Consider the following 14,484-nt stretch of genomic DNA (forward strand, 5'->3'; position numbering starts at 1 on the left):
TTTGCACCCACCCGCACCCTCCACCTGCACTCCCCAACCCCTGTTCCAAAAGGGTAGAGATCATGCCTGTCACTTCCGGCACCACCAGCATGTAGCACAGTTCCAGCACATGAAGGGGCTCAGCAAACATTTGTTAGATGAATGAATGGTAATGTGGAGCTCTAATGGAAATTTCCATGCCAAAGACTCAGCTCTCTTCCCTTCTTCCACACTACCCTTCTGTGGCCACTAAGGCATCTTAGTGGGATCCCAGGACTCTTAGAAACTGTCCAAGGGCATATGACAAGAGCTTCTTAATTTCACTTCCCTCTTAAAATCATGATTGTTCTTTGAGGCAGGTCTTCAACATAGCTGCCAGCTCTGAGGAAAAGAAGATGCAGAGCCTGGGGACTGGGTTACACCAGGAAGATTCCTAGGGGTCATGTTAAAGGACTAGAGTCTAACTCTTGCTTTTCATTATGGCAGATAGCCTACTTACTACTATAAACAAGAGATAGAGTATATGTGCCATTTATTTCAATTTATTATTATTATTATTATTATTATTATTATTATTATTATTATTTGTCAATGGGAGATTTTAAAGTAAAAGACCTCTAAACCTAGAATCATAAGTTCTTAGATCAGAGGAACTCCAGCTAGGATTCTGGCTCAGTGTAGCCTCCTGCTTGACTTACATTTTGACCATCTACTTCCAAGAACTACAATAATTATTTATTTCATACAATAGTGAACGGAGACCTTCGCCTGCCCTCTGGCCTGGTGAGAAGGTGCTGATGGCTGTTTTGGGAATGGGGGGTAAAAGGGTCACTTCAATAGCAGAGGTAACTGTGACCACAAAGAAAGTGAAAACATGAGCTGTCAGGTTGTCAGAAAGAGAGAGAAGGAGTGGAATGAAGCCATGCAGTCCTTTGGGCAAGCCCTGGAGGAAGGGTTTAAAGAACTTGTAAAACCAGGGGCACCTCTTGGCCACCCCCACTACCCTCCAGGCAGGCTCTGAGGTCTGAACCCAGAGGCAAAGTAAGAATAACAGAAATGACAAGCCAGGATACAAAAGGCAGAGTGTGGACCAGAGTTTTCTAGACTAAAGCTATGATTGCACCTTCTACCTCTCAGGAGATACTCTCTGAAATCCACCTTTGTAGAGGTTGTCCTGTAAAAGAAGACAGTGAGTCTCAGAAGTTGACAATTTATTAATCGAATCCTTAATATCAAGCAGTCGATATTTTCTGGGTGACTGCAAATTCTCAGCCCTATCCATGGACATCCGTAGAAGATAACTATGGTGTTTATTATCCCACAGATCTGACTTACAAATTAGATGATTATTTAAAGCATAGTGGAGAAAAGGCATAGCTTCTTTTTCTTTTTACTATAGCTATCAAGTATAGCTGTAGGCAGTTCATAGGAGACACAACATGATGTCCTTAATAGCTTTGTTTTCTTTGATGATAATGACACAATTATTCCTAATTATTAGCAATGATAATAGCTAGCATTCACTGATCACCATGTGCCAGACACCTTACTTCACCATTTGCACGCATAAGCCTCACAAGAATCCAGTGAGGCAGACAGTATTACTCTTACTTTTGTGCAGATGAGAAAACTGAGACTTGAGGAAGCTAAGTAATATGGCCAAGGTCCCAGAGCTAACAGGCTGGAACACTGCAATGCAGACCCTATGTTGCTGCCTGGACTCTGAAACCCATTAATCTTCTTGACATACTCCGCCAGCCATGCCGTCAGGAAATGGAAACTCTAGGCACAGTGCATGCATGAGTTCAGAAGAACATGAAAGCCTGGTGCAACAAGAAGAAATTCCATATGGCCAACGAGTAATATCTGAGGAGGAGTCAGTGGGAGTTAGGGGACTGAAGGGGTGATCAGGAGCCAGATTTTGCAAATGTGATGTATGGCATGAAAAATGTTTGGTTTTTACCCTACAGGCAGTTGGGATATTTTGGATTTTGCATTCTGAGCAAGGCAGTGTGATATTTAAATGTAAATTTGGAAAAGTTGCTGCATTGGGAAGGAGGGACATTGGATGCAGGAAGTAGAGTAGTACAGGTGTTGAAATGGTCCAGCGAAGAGGTGGTGGGAGCCTGAATTAAGGCAATGGCTATGGGGATGGCATTGGAGCCAGGAGCACATCTAAAGGCGGTAGACTCAAACACACTTTGTGATTGATGTGATACAGGAGAGTGAGAAAGCAAAGAATCAAGGGTAACTGGCAGGTTTTCAATTTGGACAGAACGGGGAGCAACAGAGGGATTTGAAGCGATGCGTTGTTTGGCTGCAAAGTGGGAAGTTGGTAGGTTCTACTTGGGGCATGCGAGTGTTGGATGTCTATTTCTTCCAGGCCAGTGAAGACAGAAAAATGTGATCTAATATTAGTACAGCAGAAGTGGGGACCCATTGATATTCACATGAACAATCGTGATATCAACAGGTATTATTTGCTTTCTATTTTCAGAAAATGCCCATGTCTCTAAAACTGCATGAAGTTTTTAAAAACTGGATGAGAAAGCAAACCTATGAAAGGCAAAATACCTTTGTAATATAGTAAACAACTTGTTCTAATTTAAATGAAAAAAGTAAAAGGTTAGACATGATCCCGCTGTGCTCCCCTCAACAAGCCACAGCAAGCAGAATGCATTTTGTCATAGTGGGGTGGCAGTGAAGTGTTCAAAAGCACCATAAAAGTAGAAATCTCCAAAAAGTAATGCAGGTGTCTAGGTCAAATGCAAATAAAGAAGTATGCAAATTGAGCTATACTTGACTACAAAATCAGATGCTTAAGAACATTTCAGGAGAGTGAAGTTTAGTCTCACGAAATTCACCCGGTCCTCATTATAATATGTTTCCCATTTGTGCCATTCATTCAATGTACTAAATGCATGATGGGGCTCCAGTTAAGTAGATTTAGAAGCTGATTATGCTACATTAAATGTATTCACTTCAATTTTAGCAAGATTTTTTTTCCTTTAAAAGGATTATTAAACCAAGAAAAGTGGAAAGAAAGATAGAAAATAAAATATCCTTTGGTGATGCTATAACAAGATGAGCAAATAGAATGCCTTCATGATATCATATAAGAACATATGTCCTCACTCACTTGATTTATCTTTTTATTTTACTTTTTAAAATATTTTATTTATTCATCTGAGAGAGAGAGAGAGAGAGAGAGAGAGAGAGAGAGGAGTGCAGGAGCAGGAAGGAGGGTCCGTGGGAGAGGGAGAAGCAGACTCCGCTGAGGAGGGAGCCCGATGTGAGCCAACCCGGGACTCTTGCCCGGGCTTAACTCACTGAGCCACCCAGGTGCCCCCTCAATCACTTTATTTAAATAACTAAGGAATACATTTCAATTCCATTAATTGCTCGTTTGCTGTACTCAACACCTTCTGTACACATTATTCACCCCCTAAGACTGTATTTCTCTTGAAATACCTATTTTTTGCTATAAACTTATGAGTTTTTTTTCCTTTCAGAATATATAGGACACTCAAAATTAAGAAAAAACAATTATCAGAAAAAACACTCTTGCAGGTGTTTAGAAGAGTTGGCCCTGCCATTAAGAATGAATTTCATCAACGAATGCCTTAATTAATACCCTGATCTCAAAAATGAAGATGCTGAATTGAATTACATTATATGATCTCTAGGTCTCTCCTAGCTGTTAAAAATACATGTTTCTGGGAAAAGTTCCTTGGATACTATAATTTGATCCTGCCTTCAATCAGCTTCTATTTAAATTTGAAAAAAGAAAATGTAGAGATCAACATTATATTATCTATCTGCACTTACGGCTTTATCTTTTTAGATGAATTATATTGTATGTTCATCAAAGCTCCCCAAGGTTCCATAGTTTGGAACATAGTACATCTCGTTTGTTCCTAAATGATGCCAGAAGTGAAGCAGCCAGAGAAGAGAATGATTGACAAGAAAAGAGAATTTCAACCGTGTATCAACTCTGTCATAATTTTACGTGGCCTGAGTAGCCTAGCCTATGTCCTTGCAGAGAGCCCTTTTCATGAAGTAATTTTCTTTTTAATTAGAAAGCACATTCCCTTCAATAGGACTTAGGACCATCTGCTTGCATTTATGATGGGTATAAGAGACTGCGTATGAGTCGCCCACCATTTTAAAAATTCATACTAATCACTATAGTGATGATCATGTTTTATAGTATACTATGTCTTATTTTATAACAATCCTTTAATTTAAAAGGGCACTTATGACAAATGTAAAAAATTTGTAAAATATACAGAATAAGCAACTTGCCCAAGCTTACATTGCTCCTAAATAGTCAAGATTCACCCATTTTCCCATTCTTCAAATGTTGACAGACACTTCAGGCACATGGACAGTTTCTCCTTTTCCATTGTCTTTTTCTTCATTGTCTTCTTCTGGAACAATCTAACTAATCTTCATTTTAGGGCTCAACTTTTCTTTCATATTTTCTGACTCTATATGTTCTACATTTTGGGGTTTTTGTTTGTTTTTAAACATTTCCTTCTAACCTTTCTATTGGCTTCTTTCTATTTTGACAAATATATTTTAAAAGTCCAAGAGCTCTTTCTTGTTTTCTGATGACTCCTTTTTAATAACATATTAAAACACAGTAAATAAAAAGTGTATTTTACTTCATATGTGTAAAATTTCCTTCAAGTTTTATAAATATTGCCTAGACTGTTTTTTGTCCCTCTGTTCCTGAATCACCTCATTTCCCTTTTTTTTAATTTTTTTTTATTTTATTTTTTCTTTCTTTTTTTCTTTTTTTTTCATTTCCCTTTTGATAAGTTTTTCTATTTGTACAGATTATTTCCTCAAAGCCCCGATGATCCTTTGTTATCTTTTCACATTTAAAATGTGGCAAGAGAAAGGCTTATTGAGGACTAGGTAGGCTTGGGTGGAGTTTATTTGCTGGATGCTTTAATTTAGCACAAAAGGGTCTGAGTTCACCATGATACTGGAGGCACGCTCCCTTAGATGGTGGAATGTGAAGGGTTTTTCTCTAGGTCACTGGCACTGGTCACTATTTACATTATTTTCTTCAAATAATACCTTCCAGTTCTACAGGAAAATAAAGACCAAAACCTGTATTTCATTTGCTGTTATTTTGACAGGGGAGTAAATATTTAACAGTCATGTTTTTTGTTTGTTTGCTGTGGTGGTTGTTTTTGTTTGTTTGTTTGTTTGTTTTACATTTTTAAAATTTAAATTAAATTTGCCAACATACAGTATAACACCCAGTGCTCATCCCATCAAGTGAGTCAGGTATTTTTCAAACAGGTATGAGAAAGGGTCTGTTAGCCACCCCGTATGCAGACATGTTGTTTATATCTCTGATTCTTGACCTACTTCTCAACTCTCTGCTGGTCTTGGTTCTCTGATAGGCAGGTCGGTCCATCTCCTGTCCTGACCACAGCAATCTCACTGTTGATACTCTAAGTAGGTAGGTAGTACCCACTTCTTGTTCTTAGGATTTTATAAAACTTACATTTATTTTAATGGACATAGGCTAGGCATTAAGACTGGTTCTGCTTCAGGTATAACCTCCTTCCGTATGTCAACTTCCTGTAGGATAAAGGGGCCTTCATGTAGGTGAGGAATGTTGGAAAATGAGCCCCAACACTTAAGTCTGCAATCCGCCATATGCAGCGAAGGAAGTGGGCTGCTTCCTGATTCAAGTCTTCTACTTCCTGTTGAAATTCCAACTAATTCCTACAACAGTCTTGAGATAAGTATTGTGTTTTGTGTTTTCAGGTTACTTGCAGTACAAAGATGATGGAGACCAGTGTAAGTTCAAGCTTTTTGAAGTGCTTTTATGTTCTCCCTTCAAAATTAACTCTTCTGTTCATACAGGAATAGATCTCCAGAAGTCTAATGTGCAATCCTATGATTTTTATTCAAAGCAAAATATGCATTAAACACTACATTTTTCTTTATGATTCTGTTTTTATCTCTTGTTGGATTGTTAGCTATAACTCTTTCTTTAAATTAGTGGTTGCAGGGCACCTGGCTTGGTCAGTCAGAAGAACACGTGACTCTTTTCACCATCCTCATTGGTGTGAGGTGGTATTTCATTGTGGTTTTGATTTGTATTTCCCTGAAGGCAAGTGATACGCGTGCATTTTCTCATGTGCTTGTTGGCCATGTCTGTCTTCTTTGGTGAAATTTCTGTTCATGTCTTTTGACTCTTCATCTCAGGGTAGTGAGTTCAAGCCCCATGTTGGGTATAGAGCATACATACATACATACATACATATGTATGTATATACTTTAAAAACGGTGTATTCAATCAATCACTGGTTGCTTTAGTCTATAGTATACAGTTTAACTTGTCACAATCTATCTTCATGTGTTATTATTACCACTTCACATCTTATATAAGAACCTTACAGTAACATCCATATCTCCCTTCTTACCTTTATGCTATTATTGTCATATTTTTACTTTCACATATGCTATACAACTGACATTACACTTTTATAATTACTTTTTAAAGCTTAATTATATTTATTTTTAAAAAGATTTTATTTATTTATTCATGAGAAACACAGAAAGAGAGAGAGAGGCAGAGACATAGGCAGAGGGAGAAACAGTCTCCACACAGGGAGCCTGCTGTGGGACTCGATCTGGGGACTCCAGGATCACTCCCTGAGCCAAAGGCAGATGCTTAACCACTGAGCCATCCAGGTGTCCTGCACTAATTTTCTTTAAAGAGATTTAAATGAGAAACTTTTATTATTTTTTTCCTATGGAATTACTGGTTTTGGTTCTTTCCTTTACTTTGCATATATCCATATTTACATCTAGTAAAACTTTCTTTTTTTCTAAGGATTCCTTTTTAACACTCATACTGCAGATCTGCTGGTAATAGAGATTTTTAACTATATATATATAATCTTTATTTCAATGTTGTTTTTAAAGATATTTCACTCAGTCTTGAATTCTAAATTGACAGTGTTTTTTTTCTTTCAGTACTTTAAAAAATGTTCTATAATCTTCTTGCTTTCACTCTTTCAGATGATAAATCTTCTATAATCCTTACCTTTGTTCCTCTGTACATTGTGTAATTTACCCCCCCCCCCAGCTACTTATAAGATTTTTCTCTTTATCATTGGTTTTGAGCCATTTCACTATTATGCACACTAATGTAGCTTTCTTCGTGTATCTTGTGGTTGGGATTTGCCAAGCTTCTTAAATCTGTGGACTTTTAGTTTTTACCAAACTTGGGAATTTTTCAGTCATTACTTCAAATGTATTTTCTGCCCTTCACTCCTTCAGAGACTCTAATTACAATTATCGAACCACTAGAAGTTGCCCCGTAGCTTACAAATGTTCTTTTCTTTTTCTTCTTTTTTGTTTCATTTGAATTGTTTTTAATTGTTATGCTTTCAAGTTCATTGATCTTTCTTTACAATGTCTATCTGCCATTAATGCCATCGAGTATATTTTTCATCTCAGACATTATAGTTTTCAACAGCAAGCATCTTATTTTGCTCTTTTTCATACTTCTCATGTGTTAACTTTTTTCATATATGGAATACAGATATAATAATTATGTTTATGTTCTTCCCTGCTAATTTTTCCACCCATGTCAACATTGAGTGGGTTTAGACTGATTAATATTCTTGCTTCTTTCATAATTAGTAATTTTTTATTGAATGACAAATATTGTGAATGTTATGTTGTTGGTGCGAGATAATTCTATATTTTTATAAATATTTGGAAGCTTTGTTTTAGAATGTAATTAAGTTATTTTGCAGTAGTTTGGTCATTTGTGTCTTGCATTTAAGATTTCTTATATGAGATCAGAGCAACGTTCAGTCTAAGACTAATTTTTCCCACTGCTAAGGCAAGATCTCACTAAGTACTCTACCTATCACCTATGAATCTTCAGGTTTTCTATTATGGCTGATGAGAACAAGCACTAGTCCAGTCATGTTTGACTGCTGAACACTGTTATGTCTAATCCTTTCAAGTGGCTCTTTTCTCAGCTTTGGAGAGTTCCTTACATGTATATGCATATCAGTATTCAGTTAAATTCTAGAGAACCACCTGCAGTTTTTTTCCCCCCTGTGGCATTCTCTCCTTTCGAGAGTTCTGTCCTGCAAACTCTAGCTGCTTTGGTTTTCTCAGACTCTCAGATCTATCTCCTCAACCTAGGGAGTACATCAGGCTCTGCCTTGATCCTCCTTCCATCTGGAACTGGAACCTCTCTCCTGACAATAAGCTGGAGCAAGCATAGGACTCATATTGCTTCCTCTCAAGAACCACTTAACTTCACTGCCTGATGTCCAGCATCCCACAAAACATTGTTTTATATATTTTATCCATCGTTTTGTTGTTCTTTCAGGCAGGAAATTAAATGTGATTGTGGTTACTCTATCTTGAGCTATTAAATTATGTGTTTCATGGTATCTGGAAATCATGGAAGTTCCCGGAGGGAATGACAGTGTGGTTCACAGCACAAGACCAGCAGAAGATGGGGATATAAAGAAATCAAAAGGACTGTGAAAAGGGTGGCTTTGAATTAAAGTCATATAGTTGTATGACTAATGGCTTGAGGAGTCTAAGAAGTGGGGAAAACCACAAAGCCTGAAATTTAAGGACATCTCAATTTTCTGGAATCCTAGAGGGATGGGGCTTACAGCCTAAAATAGGTTTCCTCGGGCACCTGGGTGGCTCAGTTGGTTAAGCAGGTGACTCTTGATTTTAACTGAGGTCATGATCTCTGGGTTCTGGGATCAAGCTTTGTGTTGTGTTGTGTTGGAGACTGCTTCAGGATTCTCTCTCTCCTTCTGCCCTTCTCCTGCTCATTCTTCCTGTCTCTAAAATGAGTAAATAAATCTTTATAAATACATAATAAATAAATAAATAAATAAGTAAATAAATAAATAAAACCGGTTTTTTGTGCAAAATAAGAACAAATGTTTCTTGATGATAGCATTTTTATAGTATTAAGCGTGATAGATGCTGCTGCTGCTGATAGATAGATGATAGATAGATAAAATAGTTAATATTTATAGAGTTCTTAGCTGAGAATTATTACTGTTTAACATATATTACCTCTTTTAATGTTTTCAACAACCCTGTGATATAGGAACTAATATTATTTCCATTGTATATATGAGAAACCTAAAATGCAGAGAAGATTAAAATTCTGTCCCCATTCACATGACTTGTGTATAGAAGAACCCCATCCGAACTCCAGCAGAGTTCCAGAGTCTCGATTCTTAGCCTCCCCACACTCTATCCACTCTCTAGCTAGATGAACAGAGAAAAAATAAAAACACACAACTTCTATGTCTGGGAGAAGCAGCTAACTTTCCACATCACATCCTGGCTATTCTGTAGTATGATAGCATTGTTCTGCTTTTGGTCTTAGCTTCTCCTTATCCCTTTATGGAATCTTCACTTTTAAGAAACAGACATGTTGATCAGGTTCAGAGTGAGAAAAAAGCTGAGAAACCTCAGAAGTGGGGACGCCCGGGTGGCTCAGCGGTTTGGCGTCTACCTTTGGCTCAGGGCGTGATCCCGGAGTTTCAGGATCGAGTCCCACGTCGGGCTCCCTGCATGGAGCCTGCTTCTCCCTCTGCCTGTGTCTCTGTCTCTCTCTGTGTCTCTCAGGAATAAATAAATAACATCTTAAAAAAAAAAAAAAACCTCAGAAGTGATGATTCAAACTTCAGCAGCAAGTGGACATAAAGAAGTCTATCTTCTAGAAGACAAGGTCAAGAGTTCCTGAAAATCACTTTAAAATGCATATTCAGAAAGTCTATGTCACTATTTTAGAATTGTAAGACCCTGTCATTTTATTTGAATCTCAGAGCACTGTACAACCTTTTTAAAAAAGTAAAGTGACATAAAACTAAGAATTTTACTAAGAAATCAGAGGATGGTAACTTTTGAGATAATTGATGACACGCTATGGTTTTGGGATCACTGGAATTTCAAATTATTTCTCAAAATCAGAACATCTTTCAGAATTAATTGCAATGTAAGTTGTCTATTTAAATGATAACTCATATCCGTATATGGAGGAGTACACCTTAAATATGACTTCCTCACATCGAATAACATACTTCTTGCTATAGCTATTCCGCTCAAAATAAACAGGAGATTTAAAAGTTATAATGGTGTCTCTCCTTCTGGATAAGACTATTCCAGTGAGCACCACGAATGGGCCCATGAAAGAGTATGCTGCAGAGTAGCTATATCAATGATTCTGCTCATAAATTCTGAGTGACCTCACGTTCATTCCTCTAAATTCTGCTCTTCTTTGTCTCTACTCAACCCCTTGGTGATACCATCCAAAAATCATGGCACTAATACCAATTTTATGTTGAAGATTCTCCAAAGTTTATCTTTTATCAAGGCCTCTCCCTTACTCTTTTATCAAACCACCTCATTAGTCTTCCAATTGGATGCCCAAAGCACATCTCAAACTTGGTATGTCCAGACTAAATGCTTGAGCTTCTGTCCAAATCCACTCTGTCCCATCTTCTCCATCTCAGTGAATGACAACTGAATCCTAACAGGTTCTCAGGACAAACACCCTGAGGACTAATACTCAGTTTCTCGCTTTCTCTCACATTCCACTTTGAACATATCAGAAAACTCTCTGTATCTGACCATTTCTCACCTTCTATGTTGCTACCCAGGCCAGGAAAATCTCTATCCTGCGTTACTGTGATGCCCCTCAAGGGATCTCCTTGATTTTGCCCTTGTTCTGCGACAGCCCATATAAAAGTAGTCAGAGCAATCCTGTTAGAAAAATGGCAGAAAATGCCCATTTTGTGCTCAAATCCTTTAATGGCTTCCCTCTCACTTAGAGCAAATGCAAATGTCCTTCCAATGGCCTACAAAGCCTTAAAAGATGGGGCCTTCTATCACCTTTCATATCTTATCTTCTATAGCAGTGCTTCCAGCAGAATATAATTGAGCTGCATGAAAGCCAGAAGTGCAATTTAAAAATTTCTGGAAAAAGTTAAAAGAAGCAGATATAATTAATTTTAATAATCTATTTTATTTGATACAATATATCCAAAATATTATCTTTTCAACAGGTAATCAATAAAAAGTTATCTATGAGATATTTTACATTTCTTTTTTCATGCAAGCTCTGAAACCCAAAGTGTGTTATGCATACAATTCATCTCAATTCAGACTAGCCGCATTCCAAGTGTTTAACAGCCACATGTGGCCAGGGGCTGCCATAATGGACAGGGCACTTCTATAACTTTTTCTTCTCATTCACTGTGCTCCCGTTATACCTGGCATGTTCCTAAAGCACTTGCCTCTCTCACTTTCCCTTAATATAAATTTTTAGTGACTTTAATGTTAGGAAACAAAATCCTGAATATCCGAAGGAGTATAAAGTTTGTACACATCCTCTGGACTATATGGAGAGAGGTGGGGGTAAAATACAATAATAATAATACCCATAAATATAATAGAGTCTTGATACAATCATAATAAGAATTTTGGGAGATTCTAGGATATTTTTAACATTATTTTTTTGGTTCATGTAATCAGGAAAACCTCTTCATTTTTAAGGCCTTTTTGTTTGTTTGTTTTGTTTTTTACTTTCTTTATATTTAATACTATGCTTGAAGAAATCAATCAGTAAACAGTGAATACATGAGAATAAAAGAACCCTCATACACAGGTATATGTACATTCTATATCTCCTTTGTCCAAACTGTAAAATTCTACAGTAACAGCCTGTAAACATAAGCAAATATTCATAACACAAATATGCGTAGCAATTCAGAAATTGTGACCTCTTAAAGGCAATGTCCCCTAACAGGGTACTATGTGCTAATCAGCCAAGTGAAATCTGTAGATTCTGAACAAATTGAACATATGCATGAAAAACATTTCTAATTTTTGTATTATTAAGATTTTATAAGACATGTAATGATTCTTTGGTGTACTTTGTCACAATGCTCATTATAAAATCTGCAAAAAAAGGATTAAAATAAATCTCAGATGTCAACACAATCTCCTGGGCAATTCTTCACTAGACCAAACGATGCCATCCACGACTGCATTATCTATGAAGCTGAGAATGGCTAATGAGGCCCATCTATTGTAATAGAACCTGGGTTATGCTGAAAGGCTTTTTCTCTCTTCCTAGCTAAGGGCTGTAGCCACTCACGCCTGTGGAGAGAGCCTGGCTTTTATAGTTAAAGGCAACAGTGAGATGAGCCAGTGTGTTCGGGGACCAGAAGATTTCAAGCTTAAAACAGCCTCTAAGCTATATGGACAATCCTTACAGTCCAATGTCAGCTCCCTGAAGGCAGGAATCTTTGTCCTTTCTGTTCATGCATATTTCTCAGTACAATACCTGATATACAGTAAGAGCTCAGAAAATATGCACAGAGGAATATACATAGTTGGCTACACACATATGCATATATATACTGATACCAGTAAAATAAATTTTAAAATTTTGTTTATGTCACCAAAACCATCACACTACCTGAGCATTATGTTTGTCATTTCTTGGAAAACATTAAACAGTATGATTTTAAATACCATTTTTAGCTCCTGCATTTAGTGACTTGTTTATTCTGTTACTTTCAGCCTCCTCCTATGGTTTCAGATGTCTCTAAATAGCATCCCAGTTATTTGTGTTTTCATCTATAATTATTTTCTCAACAAGGATTTTTAAAATCCCTAAGTAGTTTTTAAAGAAAAAAAAAAACAGCTTTTGAAAAATGTGATTTCTCTTTCCCTTTCTGGAAAATTCTGTGATGTGTCCTTAGAAACCAGTAAGATGCAAATACATCACTAGGAATATGGAGATAGAGTGTTTCAAAGACAGTGGGAAGGAGTGAGCATTAATTTCAGTTCTGCTGCTAACTCTCTCAGTCAATCTCGGCAAAAATTTTGTTGTTGGTGGCGGTGGTATATTTGTTTGTTGCCTTCCTGGTCCTCTGTTTTTTACGTGTACATTTAGAGAATTAGGTATTGGGTGGGTCCTCTAGCATTTTTCCAAACTCTGAATTTTTAGGATTCAAGGAAACTTATCCTAACTAAACATACCTTGGTGTAACTGGCTTTAGAAAAACTCCGCTAGAGCTTTACAATGAGTCTGACTGCAAAGGAAGACTGACGGAGTATGTGAGGCTCCACCTTTATTAGTGAGTCAATATACCTGTGTGACCAAGAGTTCAGATAGACAAGCCCCTCTTCTACCACATAATAGCTGTGGGGTCTAAAAGTCACTTTATCTCTTCAATCATCCATAGTATAGAGAAAAGACCTACCCTAATAATATTGACAGCATTAGATTGAAACAAACTTCTAGTATTTGCAACCATATCCAGGACATTGCAGAATCTAACTTCTAGCTTTTACTAGTGTTCTTATCAGAAAGTGTCTAAAGTCAAATGATAGACTAGAGCCAACAAATAACCCATGTCATGGGATTAAAGACTTACCAAGAGGAGAGAACTGGTCCAAGTTGAACAAATGGCTATTCATGTCCTCTTCAGACTAAATTGTTGTTGAAATGTGCTAAAACTTGCATCACTGTTCACATGATCTGACCCCAAGTAGTTGTTTTCATGCCATTCCAAGTGGTAGAATGGAGAACTTCAAAACAAATACATTGACAGACAGCCCCATTGTTCTGTACCGTCCATGTTGTTCTTCTCTATAAAAGAGAGTGTTTAGGGACAAAGGGTACCCTTGGTTCCATGTTAAGACAACTATCCATATTCCAGTTTATTTCCTAAATAAAGAGCATGGTTGCTTTTGTACAGTCATGGTCTCAAAGGCAAATCCTTTGTTTGAGAGGTTGCATGGGCTATTTCCCGACATGCCTGATTACATGCCTTGCATATTTAAGCATATTGACAATTTCATTTTACTGAGTGCAATAATCCATATCAACAGCTCATCCCTGTTTTGAATTATAAAATGCAGTTATTTATAAATCCAGGTATAAGCAAACTTATCCGCTCTTAGTCCTTCAGGGATTGGACTAGGTCCAAAATTAAGTAAGATGCAGAGCAGCTTATTAAAATCAAGGACTTCCTAAAATTGTTTTTTCACCAAAATGAGGCCACCTGAAAGATTAAAATCTCTCTCATTTTCTTCCTAAAGAGGAAGAAAAAAAGAAAAAAGGAAGGAAAGAAAGAAAGAATAAAGAAATCCAAGCACATAATTACATTCTAATTTAAAACTCTAATTGAGCGTTCTTGTATTTGTAAGATGTCCCACTCTTCTAAAGGGACAATGTTCTTATTAGTCACACAAGCTGTCTAATCATTTAAGGGTAAGGCTTCTTCAAACCATATACCTTTACTGCAATGCAAATGAGGGTGCAATTCTCTTTTTTTTTCCTAAGTGCATCTCAAGTATGTACTACATAAGTAACAACCAAATACTCAGGCTGAAAAATGATACCTCCTTGACTAGAGTAAGTCTAAAGACATTTTACTTAAAGTTTTGTACATTTTA

At 37.0% G+C, this 14,484-nt stretch overlaps 1 long non-coding RNA gene across 1 annotated transcript in view; it reads right to left on the reverse strand.

Moving 5' to 3' along the window:
• LOC144306052 (uncharacterized) overlaps positions 1-13,739 on the reverse strand; it is a 75,185-nt gene extending 61,446 nt beyond the window's left edge. The window contains exon 1 of the long non-coding RNA XR_013373083.1: positions 13,461-13,739. This is a non-coding gene — a long non-coding RNA (uncharacterized LOC144306052). The remainder of the gene's footprint in view (positions 1-13,460) is intronic.
• Between the last annotated feature and the right edge of the window lie 745 nt (positions 13,740-14,484).

The sequence above is a fragment of the Canis aureus genome, chromosome 36 (assembly GCF_053574225.1).
Source record: "Canis aureus isolate CA01 chromosome 36, VMU_Caureus_v.1.0, whole genome shotgun sequence".
Lineage (NCBI taxonomy): Eukaryota > Metazoa > Chordata > Mammalia > Carnivora > Canidae > Canis > Canis aureus.